General features: G+C 41.3%; 1 protein-coding gene across 2 annotated transcripts in view; it reads left to right on the forward strand.

The window, feature by feature from the left end:
- Positions 1–26302, forward strand: part of npas1 (neuronal PAS domain protein 1) — a 374233-nt gene that overhangs the window by 89633 nt on the left and 258298 nt on the right. The window lies entirely within an intron of this gene.

Genomic DNA, 26302 nt, shown 5'->3' on the forward strand with positions numbered 1-26302 from the left:
CTACCCTTGGGGGTGATGGAGGCTAGAGGAGACCTGATTGGTGGACACAGATTTGTAGGTAGACTTCTGGAAAGAGGAGAAGAGGATTGATTATTTAATTATTTATGTGAGTTTTTATTTAAAAGATGAAAGTGTAGAGTGAAGAAGTATATTCCATTGCCAGAGGAGTGAGCATCACCCTTCAAATCAGGATAGATAGATAGATAGATAGATAGATAGATAGATAGATAGATAGATAGATAGATAGATAGATAGATAGATAGATAGATAGATAGATAGATACTTTATTAATCCCAAGATGGTCACCTCAGGAGGATTTTGTGGCTTGACTTGAGAGGCGTGCCTCTGGAACCTACTGTATTGTAGGCCATAAAGATTTATCACTAGGATTACATTGTTTACTTTTTATTTCTTGTCATCTGCTGGATGCTTATCTTCTGTGCCAATAAAATATCACGACTTTTGTCATTCATCTATTATTATTTCAAAAATGCAGCATATACAGCCCAGACTGTTAACCTTTCATTGCTCATTTTTTCCCATAATGTAATATTTGTTATATATTTTTCAGGGATATATGGGAAGGAGTGCATGATGGGATTTATGCGTGGTGTAATATTGATTGGGAGAGTGGAACCCTAAGTGATTTGCTTGGGACTTGATATTGGATATTGGTTTTTCTAATCTGCAATAAATGAAAAGTCGTAATCATTTGAACTAAGTGGTTACAAAAGTCTGGACCTCCGGGGCGATTGTAGTTTCCTGGTTGGTTACAACTGTTAGTGATCATTTTATTATGACATTCTGGTTTAAACAGTGCATGTACAGCTTTAATATGATGCTTGAAACATATCTAGTTGATCAGCATCTAAGCGATACTGGCTGGTTTTGGCCTGCTGAGTTTTTAAATAATTATAACTGGAGCATTCAGTAGTTAAATGAGTGTCACTACCTCGTTCAGGTCCCCAGAATTTCTACTTCAATGTTAGCAGATTCAAATGACGGTGGGATGAGTGTCACAATGCTACTTGATGGTTGTGGCCTGCTGCGTTTAACAGTTAAATTATCGTAGATTGATGATGATGGTTAATGACCATCTTATCATCGTTGGCCAGTTTAAGCCTTCTATATGTACGGCTTTAATATGTTACAGTATATGACACATAACTATTTATTGTGCATCTATACCAAGAGTTCCCAAAGTGGATGATATTGACCCCCTGGGGTCGATTTGACCTTTCTAGGGGTCGATAGTTTCAATAAAACATTTGGGGGTCAACGACAGCAAAAATAGACCCCCTTACTACTACTACTATTTGTTTGTTACTTCAAAATATCTATGATTCCAATAGGTACCTAATAAAGAATTTTTTTTTATCACAGGGGCTGTTGAAATTGTTTGTTAATAAAAGTTTTTATTTCTTCAGATAATAATATGACTGAACCAAAAAAGAAATGCAGACAGTACAGCTTGGACTATTTTTGTCTGAATATGTTGATTTTTTCACTTCATTTTTATATTTAATAAAGTGATTTCAATATTTGTACTTATTTTGAATTTACATATTTATTTCATAAATGTCAAAAATGCAAAAAAACTCTGCTCGTATTTTTTTGCTTTAATTTTCGTTAGTGCAGGTTTCGATATTAAATGTTGCACAAGATAATACCATATTCCGTAGTCCTTTCATCTTTTTCAATCATTAATTACAAGTGATTAAAATGAAAAGTTTGATATCTAGTGAAATATTTAATATCAAGTGCTGTACAAATTTACAGTGCATCCAGAAAGTATTCACAGCACATCACTTTTTCCACATTTTGTTATGTTACAGCCTTATTCCAAAATGGATTAAATTCATTTTTTTTCCTCAGAATTCTACTCACAACACCCCATAATGACAACATGAAAAAAGTTTACTTCAGGTTTTTGCAAATTTATTAAAAATAAAAAAACTGAGAAATCCCATGTCCATAAGTATTCACAGCCTTTGCTCAATACTTTGTCGATGCACCTTTGGCAGCAATTCCAGCCTCAAGTCTTGTTGAATATGATGCCACAAGCTTGGCACACCTATCCTTGGCCAGTTTCGCCCATTCCTCTTTGCAGCACCTCTCAAGCTCCATCAGGTTGGATGGGAAGTGTCGGTGCACAGCCATTTTAAGATCTCTCCAGAGATGTTCAATCAGATTCAAGTCTGGGCTCTGGCTGGGCCACTCAAGGACATTCACAGAGTTGTCCTGAAGCCACTCCTTTGATATCTTGGCTGTGTGCTTAGGGTCGTTGTTCTGCTGAAAGATGAACCGTAGCTCCAGTCTGAGGTCAAGAGTGCTCTGGAGCAGGTTTTCATCCAGGATGTCTCTGTACATTGCAGCAGTCATCTTTCCCTTTATCCTGACTAGTCTCCCAGTCCCTGCCGCTGAAAAACATCCCCACAGCATGATGCTGCCACCACCATGCTTCACTGTAGGGATGGTATTGGCCTGGTGATGAGCGGTGCCTGGTTTCCTCCAAACGTGACGCCTGGCATTCACACCAAAGAGTTCAATCTTTGTCTCATCAGACCAGAGAATTTTCTTTCTCATGGTCTGAGAGTCCTTCAGGTGCCTTTTGGCAAACTCCAGGCGGGCTGCCATGTGCCTTTTACTAAGGAGTGGCTTCAGTCTGGCCACTCTACCATACAGGCCTGATTGGTGGATTGCTGCAGAGATGGTTGTCCTTCTGGAAGGTTCTCCTCTCTCCACAGAGGACCTCTGGAGCTCTGACAGAGTGACCGTTGGGTTCTTGGTCACCTCCCTGACTAAGGCCCTTCTCCCCCAATTGCTCAGTTTAGATGGCCGGCCAGCTCTAGGAAGAGTCCTGGTGGTTTCAAACTTCTTCCACTTATGGATGATGGAGGCCACTGTGCTCATTGGGACCTTCAAAGCAGCAGAAATTTTTCTGTAACCTTCCCCAGATTTGTGCCTTGAGACAATCCTGTCTCCGAGGTCTAAAGACAATTCCTTTGACTTCATGCTTGGTTTGTGCTCTGACATGAACTGTCTACTGTGGGACCTTATATAGACAGGTGTGTGCCTTTCCAAATCATGTCCAGTCAACTGAATTTACCACAGGTGGACTCCAATGAAGCTGCAGAAACATCTCAAGGATGATCAGGGGAAACAGGAGGCACCTGAGATCAATTTCGAGCTTCACGGCAAAGGCTGTGAATACTTATGTACATGTGCTTTCTCAATTTTTTATTTTTAATAAATTTGCAAAAATCTCAAGTAAACTTTTTTCACGTTGTCATTATGGGGTGTTGTGTGTAGAATTCTGAGGAAAAAAATGAATTGAATCCATTTTTGAATAAGGCTGTAACATAGCAAAATGTGGAAAAATTGATGCGCTGGGAATACTTTCCGGATGCACTGTATTAATTTGAGTAAGTAAAGTAAATGACTAGGGGTTGACGGTTTTAAAAGTTTTTGGTAAAGGGGTCTGTGGCTGTAAAACGTTCAGGAACTCTTGATCTAGACCAGGGGTCCTCAATCACAATCCTGGAGGGCTGCAGTGGCTGCAGGTTTTTTGTTTTACCCAGGTGCTTAATTAGAAAACAATTCTTGCCAATAATTTAATTTCATGGCTTGTTAGTGCTTTAACTCTACTATGTCAGGTAATTCTCATATCCTTGATTTTCTTCCCCTTTCTAAGTTTATCATCCAAATGATTTGATGGCTGAAATGGAGGAGTAATTCTCAGTCCTTCACTTTTTTTTCTTCATTTTCCTTTCAAGTATTTAATTAAACCCAATAGAGCCTGATAAATGCACACAGGTGTAAATGGTAACAAGCTAAATGGAGAACTGCTCTTTTGTCATTTACACGTTACTGCTAATTAGGAGCAATTAAAACCAAGAGTACAGCTGTTTAAGACTAAAATAAGCAAAAAGGGTTCAAAATCTTAAGAAACGAGACAACTAAAGTGAAACAGAAGTGTTACTTGAGCAGTAAGTGCTTCTTATTAAGCAATTGGGTTGGAGCAATGACCTGCAGCCACTGCAGCCCTCCAGGACCGTGATTGAGGACCCCTGATCTAGACAATACTGGCTGGGCTGCTAAATTTGTAAAGTACCGTATATACTTGTGTATAAGTAGGGTCTTGAAATCCGAAAAAATTGATCATAAAATCAGACCCCGACTTATACACCTGTTCAAAAATATGATACTTAATTTTTTTTTTGCCTCCTCCAATCTTGCATCAGTTTCTCAGACACATCAAATTTTGTTGCAGCAGCGCAATTACCAATTTCTTTCGCCACTTAAATGATTTTTAATTTAAATTTAGCTTCATATTTTTTTCTGATCGAATGCTCCATTGTAAATAAGGGATGCTCTTACGATAAAGGTGTATGAGGGTGTGAGATACAAAAAAGACAAAACAGTGCAAACGTCACTTCAGAATAGTTTGGGTATTACTGTGTGGTCACGTAGGCACAATACATAGAAAAATAAAGGCCGTGTGCTCCGTGGTTACTCTCTCAGGTGGGCTTAGCATATCATAATCTCTTGGATCAATAGCCTGAGTTTTCCGCATTCGACTTATATGACTGACATTATAAAATACCGGAAATTATACAGTAAAATCAAGTCCTGACTTATCTGTGGGAGAACTTAAACGTGAGTATATACGGTAATTGTTTATGACACATACTGAAGTTAAATGAGTGTCACTACCTAGTTCAGGCCTTCTGAATTTCATACTTCAATTTCTGCAGATAACAAATGACGGTGGGATGAGTGTCACAATGCTACTTGGTGGTTTTGTCCTGCTGCGTTTAACAGTTAAATATTGTAGATTAGTGATGACTATTAATGACCATTTTATCATCATTGGCCATTTTGAGTTTACTATATGGACAACTTTAATATGATATATTTCACACAACTATTTATCTAAGCAATACTGGCTGGTTTTGGCCTGCTGATATTTAAATAATTGTAATTGGAGCATACAGCAGTTAAATGAGTGTCACTACCCAGTTCAGGTCCCCAGAAATTCTACTTCAATTTCAGCAGATTCAAATGATGGTGGCATGAGTGTCACAATGCTACTTGATTGTTTTGGCCTGCTGCGTTTAACAGTTAAATATCGTAGATTGATGACAACAGTTAATGACCATCTTATCATCGTTGGCCAGTTTAAGTCATCTATGTGTATGGCTTTAATATGTTACAATATATGACACCTAACTATTTATTGAGCATCTAGACAATACTGGCTGGTTTTGACCTTCTAGGTTTTAAGTAATTGTTAATGACACATGCAGAAGTTAAATGAGACTCAGGCCTTCTGAATTTCATACTTCAATTTCTGCAGATAACAAATGACGGTGGGATGAGTGTCACCATGCTACTTGGTGGTGTTGTCCTGCTGCGTTTAACAGTTAAATATCGTAGATTGATGATGACGGTTAATAACCATCTTAGCAACATTGGCCAGTTTAATTCTTCTATATGCACAGCTTTAATATGTTACAGTATATGACACACAAGTCTTTATTGAGCATCAGGACAATACTGGATGGTCTGCTAAATCTTTAAGTAATTGTTTATGACGCATACTGAAGTTAAATGATTGCCACTAAGCAGTTCAGGCCTTCTGAATTTTATACTGAAGTTTCTGCAGATAACAAATGACGGTGGAATAAGTGTCACAATGCTACTTGGTGGTTTTGTCCTGCTGCGTTTAACAGTTAAATATTGTAGATTAGTGATGACTATTAATGACCATTTTATCATCATTGGCCATTTTGAGTTTACTATATGGACAACTTTAATATGATATATTTCACACAACTATTTATCTAAGCAATACTGGCTGGTTTTGGCCTGCTGATATTTAAATAATTGTAATTGGAGCATACAGCAGTTAAATGAGTGTCACTACCCAGTTCAGGTCCCCAGAAATTCTACTTCAATTTCAGCAGATTCAAATGATGGTGGCATGAGTGTCACAATGCTACTTGATGGTTTTGGCCTGCTCTGTTTAACAGTTAAATATCGTAGATTGATGACAACGGTTAATGACCATCTTATCATCGTTGGCCAGTTTAAGTCATCTATGTGTACGGCTTTAATATGTTACAATATATGACACCTAACTATTTATTGAGCATGTAGACAATACTGGCTGGTTTTGGCCTTCTAGGTTTTAATTAATTGTTAATGACGCATGCAGAAGTTAAATGAGTGTCAGGCCTTCTGAACTTCATACTTCAATTTCTGCAGATAACAAATGACGGTGGGATGAGTGTCGCCATGCTACTTGGTGGTGTTGTCCTGCTGCGTTTAACAGTTAAATATCGTAGATTGATGATGACGGTTAATAACCATCTTATCAACATTGGCCAGGTTAAGTCTTCTATATGCACAGCTTTAATATGTTACAATATATGACACACAAGTCTTTATTGAGCATCAGGACAATACTGGATGGTCTGCTAAATTTTTAAGTAATTGTTTATGACGCATACTGAAGTTAAATGATAGCCACTAAGCAGTTCAGGCCTTCTGAATTTTATACTGAAGCTTCTGCATATAACAAATGACGGTGTTTATGTCCTGCTGCGTTTAACAGTCAAATATTGTAGTTTGATGACGACTGTTGATGACCATCTTATCATCGTTGGCCAGTTTAAGTCTTCTGTATGCACAGCTTTAATATGATATATGACGCACTACTATTTAACGAGTATCTACGCCATACTGGCTGGTTTTGGCCTGCTGAGTTTTTAAATAATTGTAATTGGACCATACAGTAGTTAAATGAGTGTCACTACCCAGTTCAGGTCCCCAGAATTTATTCTTTAATTTCAGCAGATTCAAAAGACGGTGGGATGAGTGTCACAATGCTACTTGATGGTTTTGGCCTGCCTCATTTAACACTTAAATTATCGTAGATTGATGACGACTGTTAATGACTATCTTATCGTCATTGGCCAGTTTAAGCCTTCTACACATACAGCATAACATGATATATGACACACAACTATTTAATGAGTATCTAAGCATTACTGGCTGGTTTTGGCCTGCTACATTTTTCAGATAATCACATGAGATGGTGTACAAGTGTTTAATTAGTGTGGTACGGTGCCAGTAACTAGTAGTTAATTATCAATTTACAAAAACAGGTGGAATTGGACCATTTATTACATGCCTTGGTGTTATCAGTTCCTGAATTTATCAGTTAGTTGCAGGAGGATGTGTACAACGCATTGATTAGTGAAACACAGTGTTAGTGGCTGTCATGAAGTGGAGGCTTCACAAGGGCAAAGTGGGTGTGAGGCCTCCAAAAATAAGCAGAGAAGGAGGTCAGGATCTTCACTAACCTGCCCAGAAAAGGCTGACCTTATCTTAGCTAGACCCCAAATGCTACTGCTGGTTTTCGTTGGAGCAGGCCATAAAAAAGGGGAGATAGATAAAAAAAAACCACATAAAGTCCACCAATTATATCAAAAGAGACGTAAAGAGACTTCAGAACAAGGGCAGATTTATTAGAAAAAATTGAAAATGCCAAACAGAGTGGAAAAAAGGCAAAGGTGTTGCCTAAAAGTCCATCCTACTATAAAAAAAAAAATTCCTAGAAAACACTATTTAGAAATTAGAATCCAAAAATTTCACAAGAAAGCAATGAATTCAAGCAGAGATCACAATACTCACAGACCACCACAGTAAACTAAATGATCTCCTGCTACTGAATCTTCTCAGCTGATGTAAATGGCCAGAGGGAGGGTTCAGGAGTGGTGATGTCAGAGTGGCCCCGCCTCCTGGGGCTCCACCTACAAAGAGCAAGAAACAGAGGTACATTTAAATTAGACAGTTTCCATTGTGTCTATTACTATGTACTATCTAAAGTTTTGACACATAATAATTAAAAAACAGCAAAATACATAAACACATGCCATTCATAACAGTGGTTAGTTTAGGCCTTCTGCATTTATAGGTTAACTTGCCATGTTACTCGTTAAAGACAGATAATAGGATATCCATCCATCCATTATCCAACCCGCTATAGAAAATAATTGAGTGCTTTGCGCATATGGAGTAAAGGTTCTGCATCTTCAAAAGACCTCCCTAGCTAGGTGAAGGTCCGCGATTGTCTATAGGAACGTAAATCCTGCAGTCCTCAGTTACGACTTGAAGACTCGGGTGAGCTCGTGAAGTCCTTTTTGACAAACACGCAGTACTGACTGTGAATCATTTCATGTTTAAGACTTCAACTTTCTTAGGTCGGCTGGCATCTATAATTCATTCACCTGTTATTAACAGTCGACTTGAACTCTGGGCTAGTGTGTGTACTTTGCAAGGGGGCTGGGGGGGTGGGGGTGTTTCCATTCATCCATCCATTACCCAACCCGCTATATCCTAACTACAGAGTCACGGGGGTCTGCTGGAGCCAATCCCAGCCAACAGAGGGCGCAAGGCAAGAAACAAACCTCGGGCAGGGTGCCAGCCCTCCGCAGGATAATAGTATAATTCAAAAATATCTCTTGCCCTACATGTACCTTCAGAACATTTCATCAGTAGCCATGTGTGTCTGAACTGCACCTGACCGGCACTCCCTCAGGTCATATAGCGCCTTGATGTGTGGAGTACAAGTCACAGGAGGTTCTGCTCAACCTTTATAATGCACTGGTGAGGCCTCATCTAGAGTACTGGGTGCAGTTTTGGTCGCCAGGCTACAAAAAGGATATAACAGCACAAGAAAAGGTCCCGAGAAGAGCAACTAGGCTGATTCCAGGGGTACAGGGGATGAGTTATGAGGAAATATTAAAAGAGCTGAGCCTTTACAGTTTAAGCAAAAGAAGATAAAGAGGAGACCTGACTGAAGTGTTTAAAATCATGAAGGGAATTAGTCCAGTGGATTGAGACGGTGACTTTAAAATGAGTTCAAAAAGGAAAAGGAGACACACTTGTTAAGGGTAAATTTTGCCCAAACATTAGGAAGTTTTTCTTTACACAAAGAGCAAAAGACGCTTGGAATAATCGACCAAATAGTGTGGTAGATAGGAGGACTTTAGGGACTTTTAAAACTCGACTTGATGTTTTTTTGGAAGAAATAAGTGGATAGGACTGCAAGCTTTGTTGGGCTGAATGACCTGTTATCGTCTAAATTGATCTAATGTTCTAGTTTTCTAATATTCCCATAAAGCACTTCTTCTCAAACTCTGTCATTATTTTTGGGAGGCGTCTTTCTTGACTTCCTGTCCGGTTTTATATTTCCCATCTTTGAAGGCGACTCTCTCGCAGAGGTGGGTAGAGTAGCATTACTTCAAAATAATATTACTCAAGTAGAAATAAAAAGTAGTCATCCAAAACATGACTCAGGTAAGAGTAAAAAAGTATTTGGTGAAAAGACTACTCAAGTACTGAGTAACTGTTTCATCATAATAAATGATTTATTTTTTAGAAGTGCTGTAATAAGACAGACAAAAATATAAAATAATGTGCAAATTCTGCTATTTCCAAATAATAAAATAAAAAATGAGTAAAAATAAATAACATCTTTACAAAATAAAGATGCACAAATAACACAAAGTTCCAAATCTCAGTTTTTCACAACAAAGCTTTTGAAGCTGATACCTACAGTAGGTAACACGTATGTTTGAACAGTGCAAACTACTTACAGTGACAAGATATACTGTACAGTGCCCCTCAAATAGCACAGCTGATAGAAAATAACATTAGAACAAGGCAGCTTGTGCACATACCTGTACAAGAAGTCTCACTTTACCTTGACTGTCTGTGTCTGTGGATGTTTGGTTAAAACCTGCTTGTTCTTCACTCAGTGAAGTGATGGTTAAGCTTCAGCAGGAGTTGGCTCTCATTTTTCATGTATTCTTTCTTTCCCTGTTCGCTGTCTGTGAGGAGTTTGTGCCGCTATGCTGCCACAGTTTGTGTGTGGTCATGTGACTGCATGGTTACATCTGATTGGTGAAACGGAGTCTTGTGATTATTGTTGCTACATCTGATTGGTGAAACGCAGTGGTGGACCGTGCATTTCACACCTAGGCCTTCAGTAGTGCTCCGTCTGAATCAACCCGCCACTCAAAAACTAATTTATGGTTATAAAAACCATCTTAATATGCAGAAATACAGTATAAAGAGCCGTTGCATCGCAGATAGATAACTCCTATAGCCACAATAAATGCCTTTATTGAACAGACAAACCAAGGGTGAACAAGTTCCTTTCTACTGCAGCTACAGCCCGTGACACACATAAAAAACTTCAATAATAACTCATAAACTTGCAATATTATTTAGGAAAATCGCAACATTTTACTCACCAAAAATTAGGATTATTTGTAAACAAAATCCATCCTCCTCTCTTTCCTCAAAAACAGTTCAATTACTCTGTCGTACAGATTATCCGTCCACTTCAGTTCCATCACGAAGTCCCTTTCTATCGCCATCGAAGCTAATGCTGAAAGTCAAACCTGCCCTGTCGTATTTCTGGCATAAGTTTTAATTCGCTTTAGGGCTGAAAATGTCCGCTCGACAGAAGCAGTGGACACGGGAATGCTCACCGCCAAACATACCAATGTGTACAGCTGCCCCATGATGCTCTCATTCAGATTTTTATATTACACCATCCTATCCAATCAACGGGTCTGAATACGGTGACGTTGCCGTACGCCTGCTAGAGGGCCCTAGTGAAACCAACTCAAAATCTGATTGGTTGAAGCAACAGTTTAATCGACATTTATTTTGTGTTAGAGGACCTGCAGAATGGATTGTGAAGGCCTCCTGGCAGACTTCTTTGACTTTGACCCTGCCTGGCAACAAATGATGGCTGAAATGTGATTGGTTAAATGCTTTAATACGAAAATACATGTCTGGAAGCAGCACAGCCATCGGAAAAGCTATGAAAGGAAGCAGACAGACTATTTAGAATTATTTAATAAGTATTCATGGACAAAATATAATTAACATCAGTTTGTGATTCAGATATTTTTTTGGCCAGCAGAGAAGGCCTTGAAGGCCCTGACGGCCCGCCACTGGTGAAACGGAGTCTTGTGATCATTGTTGCTACATCTGATTGGTGAAACGGAGTCTTGTGATCATTGTTGCTACATCTGATTGGTGAAACAGTCATGTAGTAGATCCACTGGCGGCTTCTCTCTGGTAAAAATATAGCTTATATAATGGAAAAAAAGTAACGATTTAAGGGTTGCCCAATGTAGCGGACTAAGAGTAGTATTTGTTCTTCACAAATGTACTCAAGTAAAAGTAAAAAGTATGGTGCAGTAAAACTACTCTTAGAAATACAATTTTTTAAAAAAGTTACTCAAGTAACTGTAACGGAGTAAATGTAACTCATTACTACCCACCTCTTCTCTCTCGGCATGCCTCCTATGCCTTAACTCCTCATCAAAAGTCTCACACTTGCACTTCCTCTTTTGATGTTGTTAACAAAGCCAAACTGACCAATCACAGCAAAGATAAACTGACCAATCACATTTTGCTCTGAGGACAGGACACACACACACACAGACCTTAGTGTTTTCTTATAAAGTAGAGGGCTGTTTATAGGCAACAAGAGATGAAACTGGACCATTTATTACATGTCACGGTCTCATTGATTGATTTTGGCCTACTGTATTTATAAACTAATTGCAGGATATGGTTCACAACTGGGTTCAAAACAGAAGAAGTGGCATTTTCAACAGGGTTCCAAAGTCAAAAGACCTTCCGGCCCTCACTGGGCATTTTACCTAACACAGATGTTCTCAATCAAGCCTCGTGGTTTTTAGGCTTCACATTGGATGAACTTGATGATGATGGTCATGTGGACATGTGGGAAACCCGCCATTCAATCCCAAAACACAGGTTTCAGGCCTGGCACCTTGATCAGGTGGTAGTGGCACAGAAGAAGCTGAAAAAACAACAGAGAAAAGTACAGAATAATAGGGGATTGCAGAACCCAGAGTAAAATGATAACTCAATGGTTTTATCCTGCTGAATTTTGCAGATATTCCAAGATTGTCTTGGTGGTACCGGATCATTAAGGCTTTCTGAATTTAGTGGTTCAGTGTAGCAGATGACAAAGGATTGTTCACCGAGTGTCATCACTGGGCCTGTTTTGGCCTACTGTGTTTAGCAGTTCAATTGAGTGGCTTCTCCTCATCTTCATTTCTTTTTTCTAACCTGCTTAATCTGGAGCAGGGTCATGAGGTGCTGGAGCCTATCCCAATAAGCATAGGGTGCAACAATCCCTAGACAGAGCACCAGTCGATTGCAAGGGGAGCACTCACTCACACACACACACACACACACACACACAGGACAATTTAGTAACACCAGTCCATCTAACCTGCATATCTTTGGACTGTGGGTGGGAACCGGAGCACCTGGAGGATCCCCACACAGACACATACAAACTCCATGCAGGGAGGACCTTGAAAGTAAGAGGAGAAAGTAAACCCTGGTCTCCTTAATTTGAGGCAGCAGTGCCACCACTGTGCCACGATGACGCCTTTAAATGAGCACCATCCATCCATCCTTCCATCCATTGTCCAACCCACTGAATCCGAACACAGGGTCACGGGGGTCTGCTGGAGCCTATCCCAGTAAGCATAGGGTGCAACAATCCCTAGACAAAGCACCAGTCGATTACAAGGGGATCACTCACACACACACACACACACACACACACAGGACAATTTAGTAACACCAATCCATCTAACCTGCATGTCTTTGGACTGTGGGTGGGAACCGGAGCACCTGGAGGAACCCCACACAGACACATACAAACTCCATGCAGGGAGGACCTCGAAAGTAAACCCTGGTCTCCTTAATTTGAGGCAGCAGTGCCACCACTGTGCCACGATGACGCCCTTAAATGAGCACCATCCATCCATCCATCCATTGTCCAACCCGCTGAATCCGAACACAGGGTCACGGGGGTCTGCTGGAGCCAATCCCAGCCAACACAGGGCACAAGGCAGGAACCAATCCTGGGCAGGGTGCCAACCCACCGCAGGATAAATGAGCACCATAAAGTCTGTAATCGTATTTTGATTCGACACTCTGAGTCTGCCCATAGTGAAGAATGGCAGGCAAAAACAACTGCATGTGTTGTATTGAAACTGTGCATACAGAAGATCAAAACCTACCAGGAATGCTGACATGCTTATTAAACATCTAAGTGTCATTTGTCATGCTGTGGCTTTACAGTAGGCACAAATCACGCAGTGACATTATTCAATTCAATTCAATTCATTTGTAGGCATTTACACACTCCTAGTACGTCAGGAGATGACCCCTTACTTTGCTTCAGTTTCCATTTAGTTTGGTTGGTTTTCACACGCTGAACTTTGAAGTGAACCAGAAGTAACAGTAAATCGCCCCGTGGGTGTGTTGTGCACCGATTTGAAGGAAAAAGGGGTCTGATTGGGGAGGAGGTGCAGGACTAAGCTGCATAGGAAAAGATGATCAAGCACTTCGACCCACAAAGAAGTGAGAAATGATAAACAAGACAAAGAAGAAGAAGGGTGTGTCGTGGACTTAACTTGCTGGGCAGACACAGTTCTCTCATGAGAAAAATCGTCATAAAGATTGGACAGGAGCTGCGCTTGTGCACCACCACATTTTCAGTAAATCTGCAGTTTGTTTGCCAAGCAGAGCTCTGAGAGAAGAATTTCATTTATCTGATAATGAGAAGCGGGCATGAAAATACCTCACCTTTGCATGCTACGGATAAGACATCTCTTTTATCTGTTGGCTCCATGGTGGGCCGTGCTGAGGGCACACACGTTGATGCACCTGTGAATTCCATTTCACTGTCTGGTCTTGATGCTGACAATCTTATCAATTTCTCCCACTTACCTTTTCTGTCAAAAGTTCTTGAGCGTGTTGCAGCCTCCCAACTCACCAATTACTTGACCTCTATTAATTTGATGGAACCCTTTCAGTCTGGTTTCAGGGTGCGGCACAGCTGTGAAACTGCTCTGCTACGGGTAACCAATGATTTGCTTATGGCAGCAGACTCTGGACAAACCAGCATATTAATTCTGTTAGACCTCAGTGCAGCATTTGACACTTGGGTCAGACATGACATCCTACTGTCCAGAATGGAGAACACGCTGGGTATCTCTGGCACTGCCCTCCAGTGGTTCAAGTCCTATCTGACTGATAGGCAAGAGTTTGTTAGTCTTGGCAACAGCAGATCCAGCTCAGCGCCAGTCACACAAGGAATCCCTCAAGGCTCTGTCCTCGGTCCTCTTCGCTTCTCTATTTATATGCTTCCCCTTGGCCATATTATTCGTAGCTATGGACTGGGTTATCATTTTTATGCAGACGATACTCAGCTCTATTTCAATGTTAGAGTTTTCTCAGCTCATAACTTGCCTCAGTGAAATTAAAACCTGGATGGAGCAGAACTCTTTAAATTAAATCTGAACTCCTGCAAATTGGGACTAAAGTTCAACTTAATAAAATGAGCTCCTTCCCAGTTCATCTTGGCAGTGATCTCATCAGACCTGCCTCTACTGTAAAAAATCTTGGTGTCATTTTTGATTCCTCCCTCTCTTATTCTGCCCACATAAATCACATTAAGAAACTTTCTTACTTTCACCTCCGTAACATATCCCATGTTCACTCCTTCTTCTCCTTTTCTAATGCTGAGAAACTTGTCCATGCTTTTATCACATCCCGCATCGATTACAGTAGAACCTCTGGTCACGAACATTTCCGAACATGTACAAATTGGGTTACAATCAAAACGTTTGCCAAAATTTTGCATCTGTTCACGAACCACATGCTCTGGTGGCGAACAAAAACACTGGTGGCCAGTTTCCCTACGCGCCAATGCTTTGCCATTCTCCGTTTCCCATTTTCGTTTGTTTGCGTATACAGGGCCTAACAAAGCAGCTGATGTTGCAAACAGGAGTTATAATGTTCACCAAGCAGAGGCCTCAAGTGCTGGAAGAGGTGGAAAAACTGTTGCTAGTGTGGTTGAACGAGAAGCAACTTGCAGGGGATAGCGTAAGCGAGCCGATCATATGTGAGAAAGCCAGGAAGATTCATAGCGATTCGCTGAAAAAAAGTCCTTCTTCGAGTGGCGAAGGTGAGGAATTTAAAGCCAGTAGATGACTCGCAAGAGAAGTGGCATTTAATTTTTTTCCCCTGTGCTTAAAACTCATAAAAAAAGTGTTTACAGCGAGCAGTTCGTAAGGGTCTAGCGTGAACTCTTACAATGTTAGTTTTCTCTGTTGTTCAAGGTTTTCTCAGTGTTATTCAAAGTTTTATTCTTGTGCTTACAAAAATATTTATTTACATACAGTTCGTACGGTCTGGAATGGATTCATTGTATTTACATATAATCTTATGGGGAAATTACAGTTCATCCGGAAAGCATTCCCAGCGCATCACTTTCTCCACATTTTGTTATGTTACAGCCTTATTCCAAAATGGATTAAATTCATTTTTTTCCTCAGAATTCTACACACAACACCCCATAATGACAACGTGAAAAAAGTTTACTTGAGGTTTTTGCAAATTTATTAAAAATAAAAAAACTGAGAAATCCCATGTCCATAAGTATTCACGGCCTTTGCTCAATACTTTGTCGATGCACCTTTGGCAGCAATTCCAGCCTCAAGTCTTTTTGAATATGATGCCACAAGCTTGGCACACCTATCCTTGGCCAGTTTCGCCCATTCCTCTTTGCAGCACCTCTCAAGCTCCATCAGGTTGGATGGGAAGCGTCGGTGCACAGCCATTTTAAGATCTCTCCAGAGATGTTCAATCGGATTCAAGTCTGGGCTCTGGCTGGGCCACTCAAGGACATTCACAGAGTTGTCCTGAAGCCACTCCTTTGATATCTTGGCTGTGTGCTTAGGGTCGTTGTCCTGCTGAAAGATGAACCGTCGCCCCAGTATGAGGTCAAGAGCGCTCTGGAGCAGGTTTTCATCCAGGATGTCTCTGTACATTGCTGCAGTCATCTTTCCCTTTATCCTGACTAGTCTCCCAGTCCCTGCCACTGAAAATCATCCCCACAGCATGATGCTGCCACCACCATGCTTCACTGTAGAGATGGTGCCAGGTTTCCTTCAAACGTGACGCCTGGCATTCACACCAAAGAGTTCAATCTTTGTCTCATCAGACCAGAGAATTTTCTTTCTCATGGTCTGAGAGTCCTTCAGGTGCCTTTTGGCAAACTCCAGGTGGGCTTCTATGTGCCCTTTACTAAGGAGTGGCTTCTGTCTGGCCACTCTACCATACAGGCCTGATTGGTGGATTGCTGCAGAGATGGTTGTCCTTCTGGAAGGTTCTCCTCTCTCCACAGAGGACCTCTGGAGCTCTGACAGAGTGGCCATCGGGTTCTTGGTCACCTCCCTGACTAAGGCCCTTTTCCCCTGATTACTCAGTTTAGATGGCCGGCCAGCTCTAGGAAGAATCCTTGTGGCTTCAAACTTCTTCCACTTATGGATGATGGAGGCCACTGTGCTCATTGGGACCCTCAAAGCAGCATAAATTTTTCTGTAACCTTCCCCAGATTTGTGCCTCGAGACAATCCTGTCTCCGAGGTCTACAGACAATTCCTTTGACTTCATGCTTGGTTTGTGCTCTGACATGAACTGTCAACTGTGGGACCTTATATAGACAGGTGTGTGCCTTTCCAAATCATGTCCAGTCAACTGAATTTACCACAGGTGGACTCCAATGAAGCTGCAGAAACATCTCAAGGATGATCAGGAGAAACAGGATGCACCTGAGCTCAATTTTGAGCTTCATGTCAAAGGCTGTGAATACTTATGTACATGGGATTTCTCAGTTTTTTTATATTTAATAAATTTGCAAAAATCTCAAGTAAACTTTTTTCACGTTGTCATTATGGGGTGTTGTGTGTAGAATTCTGAGGAAAAAAATGAATTTAATCCATTTTGGAATAAGGCTGTAACGTAACAAAATGTGGAGAAAGTGATGCACTGTACATTCGGGTCACGTCCAGAATTTTGGAACGAATTACGGTCGTGACCAGAGGTACCACTATATTGTAATTCCCTACTTGCAGGTGCCCCTTCTAATCTCATATCACACCTCCAGCTTATTCAAAACTCGGCTGCAAGAGTCCTTACTCGAACCAGCAACAGCGAGCACATCACACCCATCCTGCTTCACCTTCACTGGCTCCCTGTGTCTTACAGGATTGAATATAAAATCCTACTAATAACCTACAAAACCTTAAATAACCTCGCGCCAAACTACATCAGTGACCTTCTCCATCACTATGTGCCTGTCCGCCCACTAAGGTCCTCTGATTCTGGTAATCTTGTTGTGCCCCCCACTAATCTACACTCCATGGGTGACAGCAGGGCCTTCAGCTGTATAGCGCCCAGACTCTGGAATGACCTACCAAAATTAATGAGATCAGCGGACTCCATGAATTCTATTAAAAAACAACTCAAAACTCATCTGTTCAGGAAGGCTTTTAGCTCTACTTGACTTTATTACCCTTCTCTTAGTTTACTTTTCTGTCAAGATGCTCATGTAATCTGTATGTGTGTGTGCGAGACCATCAATTATGTTGTCTGTTAGGCTTTTCTCTGAATTTACTATCTTACTCTTCTTTATTTATTTATCTGGTTTAGTACAATGTTATATACTGTATACCCTGACATTCTTTGTTAAACTCTGTGAAGTGCCTTAAGCATGGGAAAGGCTCTATATAAATAAAATGTACTAGCCAAGCTGCGGCGTAGCATACGCTGCATAATTATGTATTGATGGGTGAACACTTCCTGAAAGACACAGTTGTCCAAATGGGGTGGGTTTGAGGATACGACTGTAGGTGAATGAAAAGATGGAACTCTGGAGAGGGCAACATACAATTGTCCGTGACTGAAAACTGGAGGACTGTCGTTGTGCCTCCACCTCCCAGAGCGAGGGACGGGGCTGGACGGTTCTCGGGCGCGGAGGGCGGAACGGTGGGAGAGGGGAAGGACGGCCATTGCACCCCGACCCTCCCGCCATTCTAGTCTGCTGATTTCTTAGTCATCGTTCAGTACGCACTGCCTGCTCATGTGCCCGCCCCCAGCTTCTCACCTGAGTCGCTTTCGTCTGTGTACAGTCCACATGCACCTGTGAGCCACGTTGACTTTTCATTGTTCTTTGCGGTTCCGGCTGCTTTTCTATATATAATCCACCAAGTCACCCGACCATGGTAGTAGCAATGGGGGGTGTGTACAAAGGGCAGGGTCTTAATCAGTGTGAGCGTATGACCCGCAATTGCAAGCCCCGGTCTCCATCACGAATGGGGTTCAACGGCTACCACGCCTCTCGGCGCCAGGTAGACACACACGTTGATCCATTCAGTGTAGCGCACGTGCAGCACTGGACATCTAAGGGCATCACAGACCTGTTATTGCTCAAACTCACGTGGCTGAAACATACTTGTCCCTCTAAGAAGCTGGACGCCGACCGTTCGGGGGTTGCATAACTATTCAGCAGGATGGAGTATCTTTCGTTATCAAAATTAACCAGACAAATCACTCCACCAACTAAGAATGACCATGCACCACCACCCACACAATCAAGAAAGAGCTATCAATCTGTCAATCCTCTCCGTGTCCGGGCCAGGTGAGGTTTCCCATGTTGAGTCAAATTACACAAAAGGCTCCACACCTGGTGGTGCCTTTCCGTCAATTCCTTTAAGTTTCAGCTTTGCACCCTTACTCCCCCCGGAACCCAAAGACTTTGGTTACCCGGTTGGCTGCCCGGCGGGTCATGGGAATAACGCTGCCGGATCGCCAGTCGTCATCGTTTATGGTCGGAACTACGACGGTATGTGATCGTCTTCGAACCTCCAACTTTCGTTCTTGATTAATGAAAACATTCTTGGCAAATGCTTTCGCGCCATGGTCGGCTGCTTAGTGAATTGTTGGTGGGCAGGGCTCTGTCTTGCGTGCATCATGCTTGCCATGGACTTAGTGAATTCTTAGAGTTGGTGGGCGTGGCTCTGTGAGTTGTCGGTGGGCGTGGCTCTGTGAGTTGTCGTTGTATCCCATGGTCTTAGAGTTGGTGGGCGTGGCTATGTTGTGCGTATCCCATGGTTGTCTTGTGTGCCCTGTCGGCTTAGTGAATTATATATATAGATTATTATTATTATTACTGTATGATTCTGCATATTTCCTTTCCAGTAGCCAGGGTTTCACCTCTGTTTAGGACATCTCCACTGTCTGCTGTCTAAAAGCCTGTAAATCTTTGTTAATAACAACAATATTTATTTATATAGCACATTTTCGTGCAAGCAATGTAACTCAAAGTGCTTTACAAGATGAAATAAAAAGAAATTTAATATAAAACATAAACAAACAATATTAGGCAATAATATTATATGGTATGTAACAACGAAAAAGGTAAAGTCAGATGGTCAGGAGGACAGAAAAACAAACAAAACAAAACTCCAGTTAGGCTACAGAGAAAAAAAAAAACAAAATCTGCAGGGGTTCAAGAGACCACCCAGTCCAACTGAGCATTCTACCTGACATCAATGATCTCAATCAGTCCTCATGGTTTTCAGGCTTCACATGGAAGAGTTTGATGATGACGGTCATGTGGACCTCTGGCCTTCAATGCCTCAATGTAGGGACATCACGGTGCTTTGATCAGGTGGTGGGGGTGCTGATCGCCACCACAGAAAACCGGAAAGAGAACAGCAGAGAAAGTAGGAGTTAGTACGGATTGAAGAGCCACCATGAATGATAATGATAATTCAATGCATATACAGAATATCAGGGTTACACTAAAATGAGGCTCTGAGAAAGCCATGTGGGACACCCGCTATTCAATCCTTAAATGCAGGGGACAGCATGGTACCTTGATCAGGTGGTGGTGGCGCAGATCGCCATCACAGAAGAACCAGAAAAGACAGCAGAGAATAGTACAGAATAGTATGGAACCTAGAGGAAAATGATAATTCAGTGCCCATATAGACTAATAGGGATACATCTAAAATGTAGAGTCCGGAAAAGCCATTTTAAAATAATGAGTTGTTAGCTGTTTTCTAAATTGTTCTACAGTATTAGCCTGGCAAATGTCTGTTGGTAAAGTTCCAAATTTTAAGTTCTTAACAGTAAAACGCCGCCTCACCACTTCTTTTAAACTTGTTTCTTGAAATGATAAGCAGACCTTCATCTGAAGATCTGAGGTTATGACTTGGAGTGTAAGGGGACAGGCGTTCCAAAATATAGCATGGGGTGAGATTATTTAAGGCTTTGTAAACCATTAGTAATATTTTAAAGTCAATTCTAAATGACACCGGTAACCAATATGATAATGGTAACACTGGTATGATGTACTCAGATTTTAATTTTCTAATTAGCATTCTTAACCAAATGTAACCAATTGATGTCTTTCTGTCCGGTTGGGAGTGCATTACAGTAATCTAGTCAACTAAAAACAAAGCGCAAATGAATCTGTCAGCATCTTGTAATGTACTGTAGATAAATAGACAGTGTGGCGGATGGCTGGGGGTTATGCCCAGCCGGGAACACCTGGAAGGACCCGGAGAGGGACTATACCTCCCCTGGGCCACGAGAGAGCACCCACCCTGGTTTGTATGGGGGCCACGGGAATGGAGCATAGAAGCTCAACCCTATTGGGGCACAGAGGTGCCCACAACAGGATTGTGGAGCCCTAGACGTTGGCACTTCCACCACACTCAGAGGTGCTGACGAAAGGAATTCCAGGGACACCCGGAGTGCTTCCTGGTGCTCATGCGGCACTTCCTCCACACCAGGAAGTGCCGCCGGAAGATCGTCAGGGAGCACCTGGAACACATCCGGGTGCTTATAAAAGAAGGGCGCCTTTCTCCACTCGGGAGCCGGAGTTGGGAAGAGGAAGATGAAGCTTGGGAGGAGAGAAGGAAAGGCGACAGGAATAAGAGGATTGAAGGAAAGAAGGGACTGAGTGTGGGCTGAGTAAAGCATTGTGTCGGGTGGTGCTAAAGGAAACTGTAAATAAATATTGTGTGTTTTTGGACATTCGGTGTCTGTCTGTTTATGCCTGGGGACTGTCTGATCACAACAGATAATGAAAAACACTACATGATAGATAGATAGATAGATAGATAGATAGATAGATAGATAGATAGATAGATAGATAGATAGATAGATAGATAGATAGATAGATAGATAGATAGATAGATAGATAGATAGATAGATAGATAGATAGTGTGACCACAAGGGGACACCACTGAGCCCCAAACACCAAAACACAATTACACCGACCCAATCCCGGATTTACAAAAATATTTTTATTCAAACAAAGTGCACTTCTTGTCTTTTTTTTAGCACATCACACAATTATAGCAATTCTGTCCATCCAATGTCATGCCATTACCCAGCAGAACCACTTCAGGGTGATATGGAAGCTTAGCGAAATACTGACATCCACTCCTGGTAGCGTCCTCTGGCAACATCTAAGAACTCCAACAGGGTCAGACTTCTGAACTTCAACAAACTTTAACAAGCAACACTACTCAGCGGGTGTTCAAACTGGGAGTACATCAGAGGAACAATACTACCAGTCATGTTGGGGGATGAATCTTTCAGACTCCCCCAGTCCCTGACTGGGATATAGGTCTCAGAACCATCCAGGCATGGCTGCATCTCCAGCCACATGATTTTCCCATTATGCTCTCCCATCTGGGCAAGGCATTGCATTCAATAGGGATGCCTATCCTTCTGTCACAGCACCAACAGATAGATAGACAGATAGATATGAAAGGCACTATATGATAGATAGATAGATAGATAGATAGATAGATAGATAGATAGATAGATAGATAGATAGATAGATAGATAGATAGATAGATAGATAGATATGAAAGGCAATATATATTAGATGTATAGATAGATAGATAGATAGATAGATAGATAGATAGATAGATAGATAGATATGAAAGGCACTAATAGATAGATAGATAGATAGATAGATAGATAGATAGATAGATAGATAGATATGAAAGGCACTATACATTAGATAGATAGATATGAAAGGCACTATATATTAGATGGATAGATATGAAAGGCAATATATGATAGATAGATAGATAGATAGATAGATAGATAGATAGATAGATAGATAGATAGATAGATAGATAGATAGATAGATAGATAGATAGATAGATAGATAGATACGAAAGGCACTATATAACTAAATAAACAAGGATTGGCATTATATAATAAACAGGTCACTATATAATAGACAGAAAGATTACTATATAATAGAGAGATAGACAGATACATAGATAAAGGGAAGGCACTATACAATGATAGACAGATAGATAGACAGACTGCGGCAGATGTCAAAGGCACTATGTAGAGCAGGCCGGTCATTATGTAAGGCACTAGATTGAGTAGTCGGCTCAGCCCCAGTTCCCGTGGCTGTGGTATTTTTGCACACCGCCCAGTCCTGCTCGATGCCGAAGCTCTCCTAAACTATCTTTTAAACATAAGCCCGCTGGAGCCATGCCCTCCCTGGAGTCGGCTTCTCTTTCAACACTTTTTTGAAGAGCCCATTCAGCATTCTGAGCACCTGCCTGCTGATGTAAAATGCATTCGCCGTCTGCAGTGAATCATCGGATTGGCCCACCACATGCTTCCTGCATCCCAATGAACGGCACCTTTTTTTTATCTGCAGCAATCAGTCAGTGGTGTTTCTGACCAGAATTAAAGTCACCCCACTGGGAGCCACTGAACTGACACCTTCAAAGTCAGAGTTTAAAAACAGCAGCTGTGAAAAGAAAAATCTGTGAGCAGTTTCCAAAGTTCTGATGCATGGTCTTCTATCATTTGGGGGCTTGGACTGCTAATTCTCACTTAATCACGTCCGTGCCGATGAAGCCTGACCACGCTTTAGCAGCCGGTCGCAGAGCTGGCCTTTATCATGCTACCTGAAAGCTGGCCTTCTCCTTAGAGGGGGGTCTTACGGGGCCTATTGAAATATCAACTACTCAGTTCACTGAACTCAATTCTCAAGAGTTGCTGGCTGCGTGTCCACAAGGAGTTCAACCCCACTTTCCTTGTAATTACACACCATTTTTGTGAAGAGAAGCTTGTCTGATCTTGACGGCCTAAACCCTTGACCCACCAGGGAGAGACTTTGCTTCTTTTGGGAAGAGTGATTCTTCACTTTTTTTTCTTTCTTTATCTCTCTTTTTTTTAATTCCTGGAGGTATTGAGCCATTCTCGCTGCCTGTCACTGTTAAAGTCAGCCCTTTGAAAAGAGTAATTAGAGCGCTTAATCCTGGGATGATCAGTCAGGGGCTTCATGTTACTTACTGAGCTTTGAAAACGGGATTCCACGCCAATTGCATTGTGATTACGGTGCTCGAAGGGAGCTGTGTGTAGCTTCTCAGGGATGCTTCAAAAAGTTTTCTTGGCTTTTTGTCAGTTTTGATGGCCTTCTGAAAGTGATTCAGTTTAGCATGGCTGCAATGTAATGGGCCTTGTGGACTGACTGGCATCTCATGCAGGGTTGGCTCCTGCTGTACACCTGAAGCTGCAGGGATGGGTTCAGCTCCTCCTGTCCCTCGTGCAGAATGAAATGTGATGTGTGGTAGTGTAAGGAACCCTGGCATCCTGACCAGGGTTAGTTTCTATGTTACATCTGAGGTAACAGAGATGGGCTTTAAGTTCAAGTTCTACAACAACAACAACAACAACATTTATTTCTATAGCATATTTTCATACAAAAAGTAGCTCAAAGTGCTTTACATAATGAAGAAAAGAAAAATAAAAGACAAAATAAGAAATTAAAATAAGGCAACATTAGTTAACATAGAAAAGGAGTAAGGTCCGATGGCCAGGGTGGACAGAAAAAACTCCAGAAAGCAGGAGAAAAAAATTAAATCTATAGGGGTTCCAGGCCACGAGACCACCCAGTCCCCTCTGGGCATTCTACCTAACATAAATGAAATAGTCCTCTTTGTAGTTAGGGTTCTCACGGAGTCACTTGATGCTGATGGTCATACAGACTTCTGGCTTTTAATCCATCCATCATTTCTGGAACATCATGGTACTTAGAGTAGATGGTGGTGGTTGCGCCACCACCAAAATGACACCGGAAAAGGAAACAGAAGAGAGAGTAGGGGTTAGTACAGATTTTAGAGCCGCCATGAATAGTTATTATAATGAATTGGATATACAGAGTATCAGGATTTAAATTACAGTGAAGTTATGAGAAGGCCATGTTTACAGTAATGTGCTTTTCAGTAGTTTTTTAAAGTGCTCCAACTGTATTAGCCTGGCGAATTCCTAGCTGGCAGGCTATTCCGAGATTTTAGGTGCATAACAGCAGAAGGCCCCCCACCTCACCACTTCTTTTAAGTTTTGCTCTTGGAATTCTAAGGAGACACTCAGTTGAGGATCTGAGGTTGCGATTTGGAATATAAGACGTCAGACATTCCGATATATAGATGGGGCGAGATTATTTAAGGCTTTATAAACCATAAGCAAAATTTTAAAGTCAATCCTGAATGACACAGGTAACCAGTGTAGTGACATCAAAACTGGAGAGATGTGCTTGGATTTTCTTTTCCTGGTTAGGGTTCTAGCAGCTGCATTCTGCACTCGTTGCAAACGATTTATGTCTTTTTTGGGTAGTCCTGAGAGGAGTGCGTTACAGTAATCTAGTCGACTGAAAACAAACGCGTGAACTAATTTCTCAGTATCTTTAAATGATATAAGAAGTCTAATTTTTGCTATGTTTCTTAAGTGAAAAAATGCTGTCCTAGTGGTCTGATTAATATGCGATTTAAAATTCAGATTACAGTCAACAGTTACCCCTAAGCTTTTTACCTCCGTTTTGACTTTTAATCCTAATGTATCCAGTTTATTTCTAATCGCCTCATTTTATCCATTATTGCCAATCACTAAGATTTCAGTTTTCTCTTATTGTAACTTGAGAAAGTTACTATTGCATCCATTCTGAGATACAAGTTAGACATTGTGTTAGTGAATCAAGAGATTTTGGGGTCATCAGGTGCTATGGATAAAAACAGCTGTGTGTCATCAGCATAGCTGTGGTAGCTCACGTTGTGCCCTGAGATAATCTGACCTAACGGAAGCATGTAGATTGAGAAGAGCATCGGAGCGCCAGGATAGAGCCTTGTGGAGACACCATATAGGATTATCATGTGTCTTTGAGTTGTAATTACCACAACTACGAAAGAATTTTCTCCCTGCCAAGTAGGAGTCATAACAATTTAAGACCCTGCCAGAGAGGCCCACCCACTGACTAAGGCGGGGATTTATTAAGGCAATAAAGTTCTATTGCCTATCTATTGCAGCATACAGTGGTACAAAATAACATTCCCAAGTGTAACATACAACATTCAAACCACCTGCCTAATATTGTGTAGGACCCCCTTGTGCCACAAATAGAACACTGACCGGTGAGGCCTGGTCTCCACAAGACCTCTGAAGGTGGTATCTGGTACCAAGATATTAGCAGCCGATTTTTTAACACTAGAATTACCAAAGCCAACGAAAAAACTTGTAAATCTGGCCCACCTTAAATCCCTTCGCACCTCTCCGTCAGCATCTCATGTCTTGTAAATGTGTTGATAAGCCCAAGCAGCAAGCATCCTGCTATACCATCCCTGCCACTGCCACAGAACGGGCAAGACGTTCTCCCAGTTCCTGTCTTGATTATCTGGGAGTGAGTTGTAAGGGGAAATAATTTCATGTGTGTTCTGTGTCTACAACAATCTATGTAAACACATCGTTAAAGCAGAAACATTTTTTATGTTTTAATAATAAATGACAAAATGTAGACATGAACTGTATAATGTGTGAAGGCTGATGGCCAAATATCAAATAAACACTTTCACAAAAGGTACAAGTGCAATACAATAATAATAATACATTTTATTTATACAAGGCGCCTTTCAGAGAACTCAAGGACACCGAACAAACAAACAATACACAAATAAATAAAAGACACAATTATAAACAACTTAAAACATCAGACTGTGGTGGGTTGGCACCTGTCTTGTGCCCTGTGTTGGCTGGGATTGGCTCCAGCAGACCCCCGTGACCCTGTGTTCGGATTCAGCGGGTTGGAAAATGGATGGATGGATTAAACATAAGAAACTCTAAAAATTAAAACCAAAACAAAACCACTGTGATCATAAAGAAAAAGACAAAGCCATTTTAAACAGATGCGTTTTAAGTTTACATTTGAAGAATGAATATGATTTGATGTTTCTGAGATAGGTAGGTAATGAATTCCAGAGCTTGGGAGCAGAACA

This window comes from Erpetoichthys calabaricus, chromosome 1, assembly GCF_900747795.2.
Source record: "Erpetoichthys calabaricus chromosome 1, fErpCal1.3, whole genome shotgun sequence".
In the NCBI taxonomy this organism is placed as follows: domain Eukaryota; kingdom Metazoa; phylum Chordata; class Cladistia; order Polypteriformes; family Polypteridae; genus Erpetoichthys; species Erpetoichthys calabaricus.